The sequence below is a fragment of the Petromyzon marinus genome, chromosome 1 (assembly GCF_048934315.1).
Source record: "Petromyzon marinus isolate PM22_M1 ecotype Great Lakes invasive population chromosome 1, UKy_Petmar_22M1.pri1.0, whole genome shotgun sequence".
Taxonomy (NCBI): domain Eukaryota; kingdom Metazoa; phylum Chordata; class Hyperoartia; order Petromyzontiformes; family Petromyzontidae; genus Petromyzon; species Petromyzon marinus.
In genome coordinates this window covers 29,305,966-29,323,430 of record NC_133667.1, presented here as the reverse complement: position 1 = coordinate 29,323,430, position 17,465 = coordinate 29,305,966, and the positions used below count along the sequence as shown (strand labels likewise).

Sequence of the window (17,465 nt, the reverse complement as noted above, 5' to 3'; positions counted from 1 at the left end):
ATATATACAGTACACACATATGCTTTGCTATACATTTTAAGGCACTTTAAAAAAGAACATAACTAGTATAAAATAGCTTCCATTCCTTTTGGTGAGAGTAAAAAAAAATAACTGTTATTTTTAATTATCCTGTCATTTACATATGCGTTCCATTTGAACCCTTAATTTTAACTAACAGTATCTATTAAAAAAAACACATTGAACATAGCGGAGGAATTTTAGTCTTTGAATAGGCGTGCTTAGCCGCCGCGTGTACTAATCATTCATTTCCCAACCCCCAAATAGTTCCATCGTAATAATCGTAATAATTGTTGGAGAAGATATTGACAGTGTGTCTCAAAAGTTAGCGGTATTTTTCACAGTCGAGACAAAGCCATCCTGCTGATCTCCAACCCCCCGCCTCCCCGCGGCTCCCCCATCAAATGCCCGACGTGTTCAGGCAAGCATTATCAGCAGATATGAACACATCAAAGACGCCACGTGACAACCTTTATAACTTGCGAGTTTTTTTCCCTCTCCTCCCAACACCCTTTGATTTTAATGGGGGGAGGGAGATGAGGAAAGGGGGGGGGGGGTGCTATGCTCTGGGGACTATTTTTTTTTTACAAGATGACAGTTCCTGTTTGAGAGATTCAGCCCGCGCAGTATTTTGCAGGTCTGTGTTTTGTGTGTGTGTGTGTTTCCCCATCTCAAATTGGGGTTAAATTTGAGATCTAATGCACTCTTAGTTACTTACACATGTTTGGGTGAAGCTTTCTTACGCTTGTATAACGGTGCACTGTAGATGGACACGCGTAAACATTCTCAATAGCTCATGCCGGGATTTTAAAGCTAAGAATAGTCGCAGCACGAAGAGCAGAACATTGGATTAGAGAGGACCCAAGCTTGCCTGATGTAACCCACATCGACATCTTAAGCTTTCTCCTCCATACCTTTTCCTACTATCCAGTTTAAATCTTGCACTTAAGCCCACGGTAATCATTACAACATAGATAACAGATAAGATGTTTACGACGTACAGTATTGCATAGGCAATGAAATTCATGCATAATGACATCATTTATTTATTGTGTCCGCTGGCTCGTGCAATGGCTTGAAAATAATAACGCACAAAAAATGTCTACTTAGTTTTAAGAGCGTGCCTTACTATCCTTACATTGTCTACAGCTCATCCTTTGGTTGTTCGGCATCAACCTGCTTTGAGACACACGTCTTTTTCTTTGTATCTTTCATAGCATGCAGTCTATGAATAATTGATGATCCGATGAAGCCCAGTCGCTTTTGATGCATTTAATTTTGAGTTCCACCAGATATGGATGGGGATTAGCACGGTATGTTGCATTCACTCCCAACTCTCTCGCTCTCCCTTGCACCCCTCCCCCGGTCTCTCTCTCTCTCTCCTGAGAGCCATCATGCCTCGTTAAGCTGACGAGAGTCATTAAGAGCCCACAATGCGCCAACGTGGAATGTTTTCCGACGCAGCAGACACTGTTCGCATTAACCTTGACACAGCCAGTCACTCTAACTCTGCCCCCAATTTTCTCAGTTGTGTACCCCTCCATTGCATTGCTTGGACACATTGTCCTTTTATGTTACCACAGTTACATCGGTGTGTCTGTGAAACATGCAAATTGGCTTAAATAGATTTTTTTTAAAAACTACGGATTTGTTGCAATTAACAAATAACTGATAATACAAGTACTGTGTTTTGAATTAGGATGAGTTTCAATGAACCCAAATTTATTTTTTTGGTAATTTAACAATTTCACATAGCGCAATACAATACAATGTAATGGCTCTTCAATCTGAAAGTTACCATTACCAATGGTGACGCCATTTATCACTGCCGAGACCATTTGATATAGTGAGCCTTAAAAATGTCATTAAATATTTACATTTATCGATATCCCAGAAAAAAATGAATGCAAACAAAGACTGACGGAAAAAAAACAAGACAGGATAAATGTTTGCGTTTTATTTTATCGTTTTTTTGGGGGAGATATTGAAAACCACACTGTAATTCACATCCCACTATCACAGAGCTCCCCTTTCCCACGGTAATGCGAGGGGGTGAACATTAGGCATCCTATTATCCGCGAATCCACAAATCTATTCCACGCATGATCTCCGGAACAATAGGTGTGAACTGAATGAATAGGAATGCAGATAATAGGAGTTTCCGTTGCCTCTATAGCTCGTGGGTAACAGGGTAACGGCTTAGTGGAGTTCTTATGTTGTGTTGTTTCGAGATATGATCATATTAAGATGTTGTATAAACCAAAATGACATTGTGTAGTACTGTAGTTACTGGTGGTGTAACTGTCACACGTGGAGTCTCTCTCCTTGGTTATTATTGTTTTGTATAGAAATCCTCTTTAAAAATCAATATATAATTTATCTAACATTGAAACTTTTCAATGCAGTACATCAAACTATTGAGTTAAAATAGTTCCTATGTAATATTGACATACGCTTATTAATATCGAGTCACATGGTAATCGTCACATTACTCACATGACAATCCCCTCTTGTGGTCTAATGTTGTGTATGCTTTAATGAAATCCCTGGCAAATATCCGGCATTGCAGTAATCATATTTACGAAGTTTAATACTATGATGTATTCCGAAAACTGTACAGCGTACCTCAGCATGTTTCGAGGACTGTACAGTCTATTAAATATATAAACAGTACAATATTACCAAATCTGCAAATTAAGAGAAAAAAAGCATAATAGTGCAGGCCAGAAAACCATACGTTTTAAACACACGGAAAAGTGTCAAAAGCACACAGCCTTTGTGCATACGAAAAAACTATCAGCATTTCATTAAAAGTTGCATTGTGGCCCTCTTGTCTGAGTTCAAACTTGTGATTTACTGCACCGGTGGTAACGATGGCGTGCTTATGAGTCCTTCTAAGGATAAAACCAGTCCACAGTTGTCCATTACTGTATCACCGCTAGAAGTCCATGAGTCAACATTTGCTCAAATTCATTTGGATAGTGAGCTAAGGAAAGAGGACCACAGTGAACTTCTGCTGATCTCGTCAACGAGCATAAACCATGTGGCACCAACTCCCGGTCATCCTCGCAGCGGATTTTTTTGGCTAGCCATCGATCAGAGACGGTCGCATGCATCGCACACCTTCAGGTGCGCTTCTGCGGCCGTCTGAAACGCTCTTCCTTCTGATATTCGGAAGCCACTGGAGCTATGCACTTTTAAACTTCTATTGAAAACGAATTTCTTTAGAACTGCTTTTTTCGTTTAGTTGCTTGTCCTTCCCCGCACCTACGATGAGCACGCTGGGCTGTGTATGGTGCGAAAGAAGTTCTACACACATACATGCAGGAAATGCTGATGATTTTTTTAGAAATTGTGCCTTTTACACGCGTTGCGTGTTGTTGTTTGAAAGTACAACATTATATTGTATGGTGGTGCAGTGGTTAACGCACTGCACTATGAACCCGGAAACCTCGGTTTGTTTTCCGACCACAGCAAACGTCAGCGGTGAGTCACACACACTGACCAGCGCAGTGAAGTACGGTCGAACAACTCGTATGACAAAATTGGCGTGCAGCAGTGGACATCTTCATACAACAGTGGATTAAGAAAGGGCTGGATGTTTCTATGATATGTGGAACTAGTATCATATCTAGGTCATGGCACAAAATCAAAACTTTTTAAAGTTCATGGTAGTGATAAACTCAATTTCAGTATCATGTTCTTGGCTGATGTTTACAGTTGTATTTTTAGAATATCATGCCCAACGCTAATGAGCCTGATCTCGTTTAAGCCCCACAACTAAGTAGGGTCAAGCTCTGCTCTTGCATGTACGGAGGCTGTCTCCAAGCAGCAGGGCATTGGAGGCAGACATATGCATGCTTACTTTGGATGGCTGCCAATTGCGGGTGCAACGATGCATCGATTCATTGATTGAAATTGATTCCTGAAACCTATAAGAAACGCATAACATTTTGTGTGTCAGACATACTGGGTTTGCATTCGTATCTGTTGTATGTAATGGGTTCATTACACGCTCGCAGCTAATAGAGATGCTACAATTCACCACAATGCGAAGAAAAAACCCACCCCGCTTTCTTTATTTGAATCACTTACCCTGAATACATCAAATCACCGGGGCAGGGGGAAAAGAGTAATGAATCACCCCGAGTGAACTGGTATTCCTGTAGACTATCAACTCACACGAAAAAATGCAACATGCAACCAAAGCAGCATGGGAGACAATACCCAAACCTTGAATGACCACATGCCAACCTTTCCCATGGCCATCGAGCCGAGACAAGATAATATTGAGCCGATATTAGTGCTACATTGCAAAATATCCATATGTATGTTGAACTTTTTCACACCGTACGTAGTCAACCGTGCCTATTACAGAATAATTGGTGTTTGCTTATACAATACAGAAGAACTTCTCTTTCATCCACGAACTGTATGACATGTGACTCGTATGACCAGCGGGAGCTGCAGGATCCGCAAAAAAACTCCTATTATCCACAGCCCCATTCGTCCGTTATCTGCAACGAAATTGCAAATTAAGTGAAATTAATCAATAACGTTGCAGATAATAGAATCCATGATGTTCACGCCCACATAATTGCGGACAAGCAGAGTTCTGCGTAGGTGATATATGATCCTTATGGCGGTACCCAGGGGTACCAAATAATACAAACTGGCCGAGGCAATTAAATATTTTATTTCTGGGACACTATTTTTTCCAGGGGTGTACTTAACTCCGCGACTGGGGGTACCAATCAATCCGAAATCAGTGCTACTCCGCTATGTCGAAACGCAGCGAGGACGGTTGCGCTGAAACCCTGAACGCTCGCAGTACGCACCGTAGTACATCGTGTACAGCTCGTCGAGATGAGTCGATTGCCGCATCGCCGACCATCAACAGACTAAAAATGACTGCGTCACGGACATTATGCGAGAGCCGCGATACTATGGTACCCTGGGGTACTGCCATAAGGTTCATTTATCTGTGTGCGAATGTATTCAAATACATGCTGGTGCTTCTGTATAGAAGGGGAGGAATGGTGCAAAATGAAACTCGCACTGCATTATAGAATCCGCTTTTTATGAGACTGGATTGAGGTGTTCTGAACAAAATGTTTTATGACAGCTAGCTGACACTTATATTCTTGGTTCTTTCGGTAAAGTCACGTAGAAGGGAAACAATCAAATAATAAAAATATAAAACAATAAAATTCTCACGACGATTCGACTGCAACACAAGCAATCATCATCAGGTGTGAAAACCACAGCAAGAAATTTTGAAAAAAGTGGCGGTTTTTTAACGTTAGCACCACGGAAAGCGATTTGGCAGTTATTCAGATGGACGAGTCCATCTATGTTCGGAAAAGAGGAGGGGGGAGACGAAAATAATGGATGGAGTCTGAAAGCCACCGTAAGCGTGAACAATCAATTAAGACCCGAAATGGTTTATCAAATCCTTCCAATGATTGCTAAGCCAGAATCCATCTTCTTGGTTGAAATTGTCTCTGTTTGTATATGTGGATAGCCGCATGAACGAATCTCTCATGGTAGCCAGATGGCTTGCAAAGAACCACAGTTTTGGAGAAGTCAACGTCATGTGAGCTTACTGAATTATAACAGTGATCTGCCACGGCCGAGGTGTTGCTCCTACCGTGTTTAAGGTCTGCTTTGTGTTCACGAATGTGGTCCGAGACATGTCGTTTGGTTTCTCCAATGTAACTACTACCACAGAGGCAACTTATTTTGTAGACGCCAGGGTACTGTATGTCCGGAATCACATCTTTTACAGACGGAACCAGATCACGGATTTTATGTAATGTGTTGAATCGGACCTGGATCTTGTGTTTATTCAAGATTTTGGAGATGTTTTTTGTGATCCCCACAATGTAGGGTAAAGTGATGGTTTTGAAAGGCTCCTCAAGAGGGTCCTTCTTCATGGTTGGAGTGATAGCTTTGCGGATTGTGTAGTCGGAGTAACCATTAGCATTACGAGCTTGGTGCACGTGCTTGAGTTCACTGGCTATGTGTTCCTGGTCGGATATGCATTGGGCTCTCTGGTGCAGAGTCTTGATGAGGGAATTCTTCTGGGATGGATGGTGGTGGGAATCCGGTTTCAGGTAAGCATCCGTATGGGTAGCTTTCCTGTAGACAGAGTGGCTCATTGAACCATCATGTCTCTTTTTTATTAGGACATCCAAAAAAGGTAGCTTGCCATCTTTTTCGACTTCCATGGTAAATCTGATGGCTGGGTGTATGGAATTCATGTGGTCAAGGAATTGGTCTAGAGCAGGCCGGCCATGTGGCCAGATGACAAAAGTGTCATCCACGTACCTCTTCCATAAGGTTGGGCGCAGAGTGGCAGTCTGGATGGTGTCAGTCTAAAATTTCTCCATGAAAATGTTGGCTACAACCGGAGATAGGGGGGAGCCCATTGGGGTGCCCTCAATTTGTTTGTAGAAAGTTCCATTCCAAGTGAAGTATGTATTGGTTAAGCAGTGTCTCACCAGGGGGGGGACCTCAGTGTTTAGTCTTTCTATGATTGCGATGGTGTCAGGTACAGGAACTTCGGTGAATAAGGAAACTACATCAAAACTGACAAGCGGGTCATCTGGGGACGACCTGTCCATACCAGGTGAGTAGAATTTTGGACCGCAGAGGTGGTTTTTCCGGTGAAAGGCCGCAGGATTTCAGACAGAAAACGAGCCAGTTTGTAGGTGGGGGAGTTGATAGTAGAGACGATGGGACGAAGGGGTGTATCTACTTTATGTATTTTTGGTAAGCCGTATATTCTTGGTTGCCTGGCAGCAGAAAGTTTCAACGAGAACTGTTTGGTTTGATCAATTAATGCGGTTGAATCAGAAATGATTTTGTTGGTTTGTATGACGAGGCTGTTGGTGGGATCCCTTTTTATTTTTGTATAGCTGCCATCGTTGAGTAATTCTTGAATTTTGTTGTTATATTCCATTTTATCCATGATGACAGTGGCATTGTTTTATATTTTTATTATTTTATTGTTTCCCTTCTACGTGACTTTACCGAAAGAACCAAGAATGAATCCCTGCAGTCACGAAAGCTTTAAATCAAAATTTAGCTGACATGTTATTTTAATGGAAATATAAAAATTAGGGAATGTGTTGGCAGTGCTGTACTGGAATATAAATAAAAACTCGCCAATTTGGTCAGTTCTTCCACTCCTATTGCCGACGTACAAAACCCCTGCTGAAAAAAAAACCAATGGGGAAATTGTTGCATTGTACGAATTAAGCAGATGAATGGCGCAAACATAATATAGGCGCGACGGTCTGTACAGCCCCTTGCCAATCCACTGCTAGATTAAGGTCTTCCCATGCTGCCCTGGTCATAGAGATTGTCTGACCATAGTTTACCACACTAGCTATTGCAGTTTGGTGAAATTAGAGCCTAGTACCCGTTTACACATCGCTTGCCACAGATGTTAGCCGTTGCCGGGAATATAACTCGGGGTCGGTGGGTTCGTAGCACAATTCACTAACTACACCACCGCGCTCCACTCTATGTAATGGTTTATGTAGGTGTGAAAGGATGCTGTTAGCAGTGACGCATCCATTTACACTGTGCTTAAACACAAGTGTGGGCAGCACGGTATCATTAAACGTAAGGTCACGTAGAATTTCAATGCCCGAAGTTGTTTCCTTTTTAATTTAGAAAACTGTAGGCAGGTGAACGGCTGTACAAAATAATACACGTTACAAATCACAAGCCGCAGACCAAATCAGAAGCAAACAAGCAGCAAGCAATATCCATCTTCATTGCTCAAGGATGTGTTTTTTTTTAAGGGTAAATACTAAACACATGTTTTAATGATTATAAATTTAGCTGGGCAGACTAAACTTGGAAGATGTTATTTCTATAGCTTAATGGAAAGAGATGCCTTTGAAGACACTTGGGCGCTTTTAAAAAAACAACAATAATAATTTTTAAAAATGCCTTTTGTTTACCAAGCAAAAGCCTGAGTCTCAAGATGTGTTTTTCCAGGCGCTCTGCATTATGATGTTTGACCAATTCTATTGATGAGTGTTTGGCATGTGAAAAGAAACCAGAGTGCATGAATAAAGCCCACGCGTACAAGGGGGGGGGGGGGGGGGGACAACACTCAAAGTTCTGTACAGATAGATTAAGTCATATATATCTCTTCTGTCATCTCTTAGCCACCTCTCAGCCAAAGCCTTGCAGCACTTCCCATGCAGTCTTCCATCCACGTGCTTACCAGGCTCAAACCTGCCTAGCTCCTGAGATCTGACCAGATCGGGCGCATGCAGTGTGATTCGGTCATAGGCAACACGTGTGGTAACTTGCTGTTGTTTCTGCCCAGTGATTTCGTGGAGCGAAGCATTGTGCTCACTCAGTAAACCCATTGTGCCCACGTAGGCTGAATGTATGTATGGCGCGTACCCCTGGACATATTGATATACGTACCTGAGAGGTCACAATACGAGACTGATAACGTTTGAACAGATCGTACACACTAGACAAAAGACCAGGATGAATAACACATACGCACGGCCTGATCTCTGACGGAATGAAGGATATGCTTGGAAGGGAGACACAGGTCATGTAAAAAGTACACAGTGAGCAACTTAATTGCACCTCTTCAAACAAAAAGCAAACCCCTTGACTCACTTGAATTATTTTACAGCACTTGACACCGGGTATGCCAGTGTAAATAGTGAGAGCGAAGCTTGTGAGCACAGCAAACCACGTACACGAACGAAAAAAGACAAGTGCTGTTATTGCACCTTCCGTATTGAGGGAAACAAATTGCTCTCACCCTGGCAAGAAACGTTAGTGTTCATCATTTTAGATGGAGATTGGGCCTATATAGTATGGTATGAAAGTAAAAGTGTGCCCCCCTAACCAATCTAAAAGCCATTATCTGGATTTGTATGGCATTACAGTTATAGTTGACCTCCAGAGATTTGAGTAATTGTTACAATTGTGGGTTTGTTATTTCGTTGAAGAAACAATTATCTATTATTGTTTTTATTGTGGTGAATGTAGAAGTATCAAGTGGCAGAAGAGGTCACGTGAACCCAGTGATGTACATCGAGGATCTACAAATAATAATCGATTCTTACGCGCACAATAATTCACTGCGTGTATTTATAACCCATGAGAAGTGAATTAACGTGATGAATTGATGCACCATTATTACCTCCTCTCTCCCTGCAGTACTTTATATTATTCTAAATAGAGATTTGACTTCGTCCATACAGTGCATTAATAAACAGATTGTGTATATATGTGTGTCAACTTTATATACAGTACAGTAGATATCTTTTGTGTTTTACAACTGAACTCTATCCCACCTTTTTTTAAGGAGCACTGAAGCATGACTGTGTAATTGCCAGCAAGCTTGCTATCGTCCGTGCCAAAAAAATGTCCCCTGTATTACAATGCCTAGGGTAAGTTCAGGCCAAGCGCTGTTTTTAAAACTTTACTCACAATTCCAGCTACCGAGGTGTATTCTCCAAAGCATGCAAGTGCATTGCAAAGTAATGTCTGGTTTTTAGAGCCCCCAGATTTGACGGCTGATTATTTATCTGCTTGCAATTGAAAAGCATCACACAAAAGGTTTCTTTGTACCGTATCTTCTTTCTTTTAGACAATCTCCATGTGCCAGAATTACAGGCATTTCTGACGCCACCGTTGCCTCTCTCGTAAATCATTTATTTTTCTCCCGAAAAATAAATATATATTTGTTGAGAAATGTCAAGTGCTGTGGATATGCATTGCTAGCTGACCTTATTAGTTTGTGTAAGTCCCAATGAATCGAAGCTCAGTTTACCTTATGAAGTATTTTCCCGACTATTCCTGTTTGATTACTTTACAATATGCAATTAAAATTAGCATTTAAATGTGCGAGTAATTTTTATTTGTAGACAAATGCTTAAGAATCTCATTAATACCTTTTTGAAATATTCAAAATAGATCAATATAATAAAGTCATAATAAAGGTTTTTGGGTTAGATCGCGTTATTTATAAATGTGTCGTAACACTCCACCACCCGACACGGCCAATCAGCAAAAAAGTTTCACGTTGACAAAAGACAATTAGTTCACTACTTTAGCCCACCGGTGTGTTGAAGAGTGAATCCACAACATTTACTGTTTGAATACGACGTTTCGCTGGTAATTACATCCAGCATCATCGGGCAATTCGCCAGAATGGTAAAGCCCTCACTTGCTCTCGGTCTTAAATAGAGCAGCATGGTGACGTCATCATTTAACTCATTTCAGGTGCAGTGATTTGAGGCGGAGGGGGGTATTGTAATTATATAATCGATTGGTAATCAGTCAATGGTTATAATTAGTAATGAGTTGTAGATTAGTAATTAGTTGTAATGTGTGTTATTGTGATTATATGCTACATTAGTAATCCGTTAATTAATATGCGTTTCCCCTATAACGAATTGTAATATGTATTATTTAATAATACGCTTCCAAAACGCACTAAGCCTATAGCTATCAGAACGATTAAAGTTATTTCTGTTTCTCTGAATTTCAATGTATTCTCTAATTAGCCTTTGCCAGTAATAATTAGTTTTACACAACACTTCAACGTTATCAAAATCAATTGAGTGCCCTTGTTGACAAGCATGTTCTGCCACTGCCGACAGTTGTGTTTGAGATAATTAAATATTTCTTTGGTGTTCTTTTAGTCTTATGCTGATGTTACGTCCCGTCTGTCCAATATAGTATCTGCCACAAACAATTAATCCGATATACACCTTCTGTTGATAATTTAGGTAATTCGTCTTTAGTGCAAGATACTAGTTTTTGAATTTTGTGTACTGTACCAAATCTTACTGTAATGTTTTGCTTTTGCAAAACACGGGATAATTTGTCAGTTACTCCTGAGATATGGAATTGTATTTGTTTTAATAATCTGATCGCTTTCAGCAGTGTTGCTTTGCGATCGTGATTTGGCATTTAGTGCTCTGTTAATTTTGAGTATTATTGTAGCCATTCTGTCGTAATGCTTCTTTAACGTGTTTGATCTCTCTCACTAGACTTTCACCATCTGACACTGTTTTAGCCCGATGTATGAGCGTCTTGATAAGAGAGGACTTCAGAGCTGGATGATGATGATGATGATGATGATGCGAATCTGTATTCAGATAGGCATTAGTATGCGTTTGCTTTCTGTAAAAGCTGTGTGTTATTTTACCGTTTATGCCATGTTCAAGCAAAATATCTAGGAACGGGAGTGTGTTATTCACCTCCATTTCCATGGTGAACTGGATGGCCGGGTTTTGTGTATTGAGATGATTTAGAAAATCATTAAGTGTATCTTTACCATGTGGCCAGACAACCAAAGTGTCATTCACATATCTAAACCAAACAGATGGTTTTAATGTGCTCGAGGCAAGTGCTCTTATTTCAAAGTTTTCCATGTACAGATTTGCTATAGCAGGAGATAAAGGAGAGCCCATTGCTGCTCCTTCTTTTTGTTTAAAGAAATCCCCTCTCCATAAGAAGTAAGTGTTATTTAAACAATGGTCAGCAAGTTTCGAAATATCTTTTGGTAAACCTGTATTCTTTACTAGTGTATCAAGTAATTTAAGCGATTCGTTCACTGGAACCTTAGTGAATAAAGACATCACATCAAAACTTACCAGAATATTATTAGGATTAAGTTTGATATCTTTAATCACATTCACAAGATGTTCTGAATTTCTTATGAATGAAGATGTCCTACCGATGTAGGGTTGTATTTGTTTAGTTATATATTTTGCCAATTTATAAGTGGCAGAGCCAATTGTACTGACTATGGGTCGTAATGGGATGCCGATTTTATGAATCTTTGGTAGCCCTTACAGTCTAGGTGGTTTTGAGGCCCTTGGCTTAATTTGGTGTTGCTCATTCTTAGGGATTAATGAATTTGCAATTATTGCAGTAGTCTTACGTTCTAAAGTGTTAGTTGGGTCTCGTTTAATTTTAATGTAGGTACTTTCCTCTAGTAAATTTCTAATTTTATTATCATAATCGGCTCGTGACATCGCTACAGTAGTGCGGCCTTTATCAGCTGCCAGGATTTGGATATCTTTATTTACACGGAGCTCTCCTAAGGTTTTTGCTTCGTTGGAGCTAATATTTACTTTTGGAACTTTGCTAGTCTCAATTATTTTGGCAACCTCGTGTCTAGTCATCTCTGCCTCATTATGTGGAAGGAGTCTTACTGATGATTCTACCTCAGCAATTATCGTGTGTGGGGTAACGGCAAAGTTAAGGCCTTTAGAAAGGACAGAGATCATGTCACTAGTCACGGTTTTGTTTTTAAATTGTTCGTTTTTAGTAGGGATTTGTTTATTATGTCTAGAAAATGTATTCATTTGGTTAGTTTTTGTTAGATTAAACACATTATCAGCCGATTGTTGTGTTATGGTATCGATTATATTCCAATAATGCATGGATACACAATTGCTTATATCTAAGTGTAACTGTTTTAGCGATTCCGAAATATAACAATTCACTCCTGTTGAATTTGTCCGCCAGGAAGTGTCTAACTGTGTTGTTGGCCTGACTGGATGTGCTTCACATAATGTTTTTTCAGGTTTGTTGAATTCTCGTCTCTCATCTTTTTGTTGTATTTACCTCCGTGATTTGTTCTTGACACCTGATGAAGATCGCTTGCGTTGTGATCGAAACGTCGTGATTGTTTTTTGTTTTAATATAATTTTATTGTATTTCTACATACTTGACTTTACCGAAAAAAACAATGAGTGGGTTACGACACATTTATAAATAACGCGATCTAACCCAAAAACCTTTATTATGAATAATATTGGTCGCGAAAGCCTACGTGTTAAACATAATAAATTCAGTTTGGTAAGAAAATGTAACTGTGCATGAAGTGTGTCGACTAATTATCCATTGGGGGAATAGACAAAGCTTAAGTCAAACACAGATCAAATGGTTTGTGGAAAAGTCTGTAACCATAACATAATGTTATACCAATATACAAATAGGAAGTAAAAATGTAAACATTACAAAATACTCTGTATGTAGACATATATACAACATACCAATGGGATGGCGCATTGGTGCAGCGGTTAGTGTACTCTGAACTTGGCAAACCTGAGTTTGATTCCTGGCCTCGGCTAACAGGAGCTTAGAGTGATCGGTGAACCGGTCCTGGCTTCCTCTTCACTCGCCGGCACTGGCCATCGTGGTAAAGTATGGTCAAACGTTACCGCAACCGACAAGGCGTAAGAAGGCCTTGATTTTGTTGAATGCATTTTAAATGTATCTAATAAATAGTGAAACACATATAACTACTGTACTTGAATTTATTCAGAAAAATTTTGAAACGTTTTTTGCTTAAAGAAATCCCACAACTTTAATGGCTCATTCCCATCAGCCAGAAGTATATTGTTTTCCCTTTCAATTAAAAGTTATTTGGAAGAATGATCATTTGCATAGGTAGAATATTTGTACATATGCTCGTAAACAATATATCACAACTTACTTACGAGATAATGCTGCAACTCAATTAATAATTACGGTATAGTGCACAGTTCAAGGCTATTCAGGGCCGTATTTTTGAAAAGTAGTACGTACTGTACTGAAATAAACTTAACCGAGTACGTGCGTTCATTGGTCATTTATCCTGGCAATTTTAAATCCTGTGTACATTTCGCTGGAATGCAATTCACCAGAAGTTGCAGCAAGGCCATGCATTGCTGGCAAAAGTAAATTTGGAAGTAACATAGGTTAGACAGTTACAACAGCAAACGTGTTGTGGCTGTCAAGCAAGTAGGAAGCCATCCTTTATCAGGCTGGCAGATGAAATGCTCACTCTTTATTTAGGTCTGGACGCATTCCAACATCACCCAGTGTATTCTGCTTTTAAAATGTATAATTTTAAGCGCAGTGTAATTTTCTGCCATTCAAACGCCCTAAACTATTCATGAAATATTGATAACCCGGGGCAAGTGGTAAGTTCTAACGTCATATATATCTTTTAAATAATACTTACAGGTTTTACTAAAGCATCTTATGCATTTACATAATAAAAAAATATACTTCTGTGTAAATTGACATTTCAGTACAGTTATAATACACTGGCACAACATACAGTAGCTATATGAATTTTGGCAAGTATAAAGAATATTGAATGTGTCACTGCAATGCTGCAACTAAGCACACTTGATTCAGTTCTGCACATTTTTCTTGCCCTATAACACTGAAATACACTGCAGGAATTCAAACTGTAAAAAATACTGTATCAAATAAATTATCGAGGAAAGATTTTCCAGACAGAACGCTTTTTTCCATTATTGTCATGGGCTATGGTGGCATTGGAGAGGTTTCTCCAGGGCTGGGTTATGTAACATGTTTGCTGGCCAGAGCCGTGAAGGCTGAAACCGTTGTTTTAACGTTCTGCCATGTCTAAACTTGCATTCCTGATTACACAATTTCAGCTTGTAAATTGTGGCAAGCACTTGACCGGAGCCATTCCATAATCTGTACAATCCAGCAACACTTAGTGCTTGCAACTTGGCAAAGCAACTCTTTCTGAGCTATCAGCTATGGTGGACACGTCTACACACGAGGAGTGGAATGACGCATTGACTCATCGATTAGTAGAGATTCTTAAACGAAAAAAACCGTTAAACTATTTTTATTTCACCAGGTAAGACCCACTAAGCTATATAGTATAGTATAGCTCTTTTTCAGAAGTGACAAAAGATAGCCCAATGAAGTGGCTTATCATATGGACATTTTATAGCAGCCCAATACTTAAAACATATGTTACTAAGCACATGGTACTTTCGTTGAATTCTGCGCGTAATCATATATGTTTTATTCGTATGTTGCATAAAGTGGAATGGTGGCAGAGTGGTTAGCGCACTTTGATATATATGCCCAGGGAATTGAATTTGGTCTCAAGCCATGGGTCGGAACTGATTGTCAGGTGACATCGCAACCAGTCCCACCCACTCCATCTCCAACCCACATTAACCATCGTGGTGAAGTATGGTCCAAAAACCCACATGGTCGACAGAGCATGGGGAGGCCTTCATTCAGCAATGGATTGTCGAATGTTTGAAAATACCATTATATTTGGTACACATTGTAATGAGATCACGTGGCCCGCTTAGCCACGAGATGCACTACCAATCACTGCAAGGGATTAATTGCATCGAATTGCGACCGTGAATTGCAGAAATTAATCGAAAAACTTGGGGGTGGGGGGGGGGGGTGAATTGTTCCGTCCTTATCGGACAGTAATCCAACAACAAGCAGGTAGGGTTGGTGGATCACGTTAAGAAGCATGTGTGCGAGAGACCCGCCCCGCAGGGGCTATGAGGTGCATTTAGGTTGAAGCACAGCAATTAGGTTGCTGACCTATCCGTGTGGAGATTCCGAGCCCATCCATCATACGACGTGTCGTGCGCGTTTTCTCCAAGTATATTTTTTTATCTCATTCTGGAGGCAAATAGCGCTCGGAAATAAACCGGTCAAACATCCCAAGCAAGAACCCTTTGTGTTTTTTTTGCGGAGTCGATAAGCGTGGTTGGCTTTGGCCCTGGTGCAGGGAATGAAATGGGACCCTCTGTCCAGTCTCCCCCCCCCCCCATCCTCACCTACCCCATCCCCTCTCTCTCCGTAGCCCAGCGCCTGGGTCACCGTGTCCCGTAGGCTGCAGTCTATTTACACCGTTGGCAAGCTCAATAGCTACGCCGGCTGACCTCTTGACAATGACTCTTGCGCTTCAGCGACGGGCTGGCCAGTGTTTATTGTCATACAAGAGAAGAGCGCGCTGCCGTGTTTGTTCTCGAGCAAAGCAATTTGCCTTTATATGCAGCGGGTCACCTAATTAGCATCGACCCTGGACATCACCATCTCGTTGCGTAACTGAAAAGGTCGTCTCTGTTGTGTGTTCCAGCGATTCAAGCAAGTGGTGATGGACACATTCGTGGTGAGTAATGAAAAAGCACAGCACAACTACTCTGAGGGTATGTAAAATATTTAACTAATTCAGCTACTCTTGGCGAGGTAACATTATTGAACACGAACAGGTAAACGCCCTTTTGGCAGTTCATTGACGGTTGTATGTACGTTGAACTTCTTTCGCACCGTATGTGGCCAACTATGCTAATCGGAGGTGGGGGGGATAGACAATAAACTAAACACAAAAAGCAGTTCCCAATACATTAGTTTTCAGGTATAAAATAAGCAGAACATATCACAGGAAGAATAATTGTGTATCTCATACGGCCGGAAGAGTCAAGAACTACCTGCTAATGTATTATCTTGAGTGGTGTATCACTGTATTACGCAACTGACAAAAACCGGGACGACAGATTTCCCAGGATAGCTACTCCAAAAATAGGATTCTGGGAAAATCAGGACAGGTGGCAACCCTAATGAGGGCCTCCCCATGCTGTGCGGGTCGCGGGGGTTATTTGACCATACTTCATCACACCGGCCAGTGTGGGTTTGCTGAAGGCAGGCACCATACACATGGGAGCATAGTACATTACAACATTACGTTGATTTGCGTTGCTTCTGCTGCCAACAATGTAAGCGCCACAGCAGCCCAAAACACCTTATTTATGTGTGGTCGTTGCCAATCAAAACACCGTTCAAGCTCAACTCTGCTCAGCTTCAGAGGTAGTTTATTACACAAAGGAAAGTGAGCTGAAGATTAATACGAAGTGGTGACTGTAAGCTGAAAACAACATTTCACGTCGTAATTTGTACACTTTTCATGACTTATATGTGAACTCGGGACCATTTTAAATCACGCTTTTTTGTAAAAAAAAAGTGTAGACCCAGTTTAATTCACAAATTATGTTAAAATGTAATAAAAACTAATGTTTACAATGTGTTGTTGTGAATGTGCATTGCTTCTGGCCTGCTTCACCACCAGTCTGATATTAACCTGTCCGCTTGAACTCGAATCCTACCCATGACGCACATCACTGACACACATCACCACGGCCAACGCAGCAAATAATTTGTTCCACGAAGTAGAATCAGTCTTAAACGGGAGCCTGGTGCAGAGTGTGCATTGCAATTACCGCACACTTGCAATCCAGCACTTTGGAGGCAAGGGTTGTTCGATTGCCAGACAACGAGGCTTGCAGGGAGGTAGCTCATGGGTGGTGGGTATTGGTGGATGCTCATGAGTTGCAGAAGCGTCATCATCGTTGTCATCATCCATCGTCGCTACTATTATATTTATCATTTTCAATGTAATTTTTAGCATAATCTTAATGGTTATTAAGAAGGATGGCAAAGCAGCTCACACACATTATTGCATGCGTGTGTGTGTGTGGGAGTGATAGTGTAGCAATTCCCTCTAATGGCCATTAGTGACAATTATGTGAACTGGTCCTGGGCCACCCCTATGTTGAATCAGCCTGAAATGAGTACCTGGTGCAGTGTGTAAACATCGC

General features: G+C 40.7%; 1 protein-coding gene and 1 long non-coding RNA gene across 3 annotated transcripts in view; one reads left to right on the top strand and one right to left on the bottom strand.

Annotated features, from left to right (window-relative positions):
* LOC116939517 (nuclear receptor ROR-beta-like) overlaps positions 1-17,465 on the bottom strand; it is a 188,579-nt gene that overhangs the window by 48,000 nt on the left and 123,114 nt on the right. The gene's annotated exons all lie outside the window — the stretch shown is intronic.
* Positions 15,438-17,465, top strand: part of LOC142924374 (uncharacterized) — a 68,586-nt gene continuing 66,558 nt past the window's right edge. The window contains exon 1 of the long non-coding RNA XR_012941603.1: positions 15,438-15,982. This is a non-coding gene — a long non-coding RNA (uncharacterized LOC142924374). The remainder of the gene's footprint in view (positions 15,983-17,465) is intronic.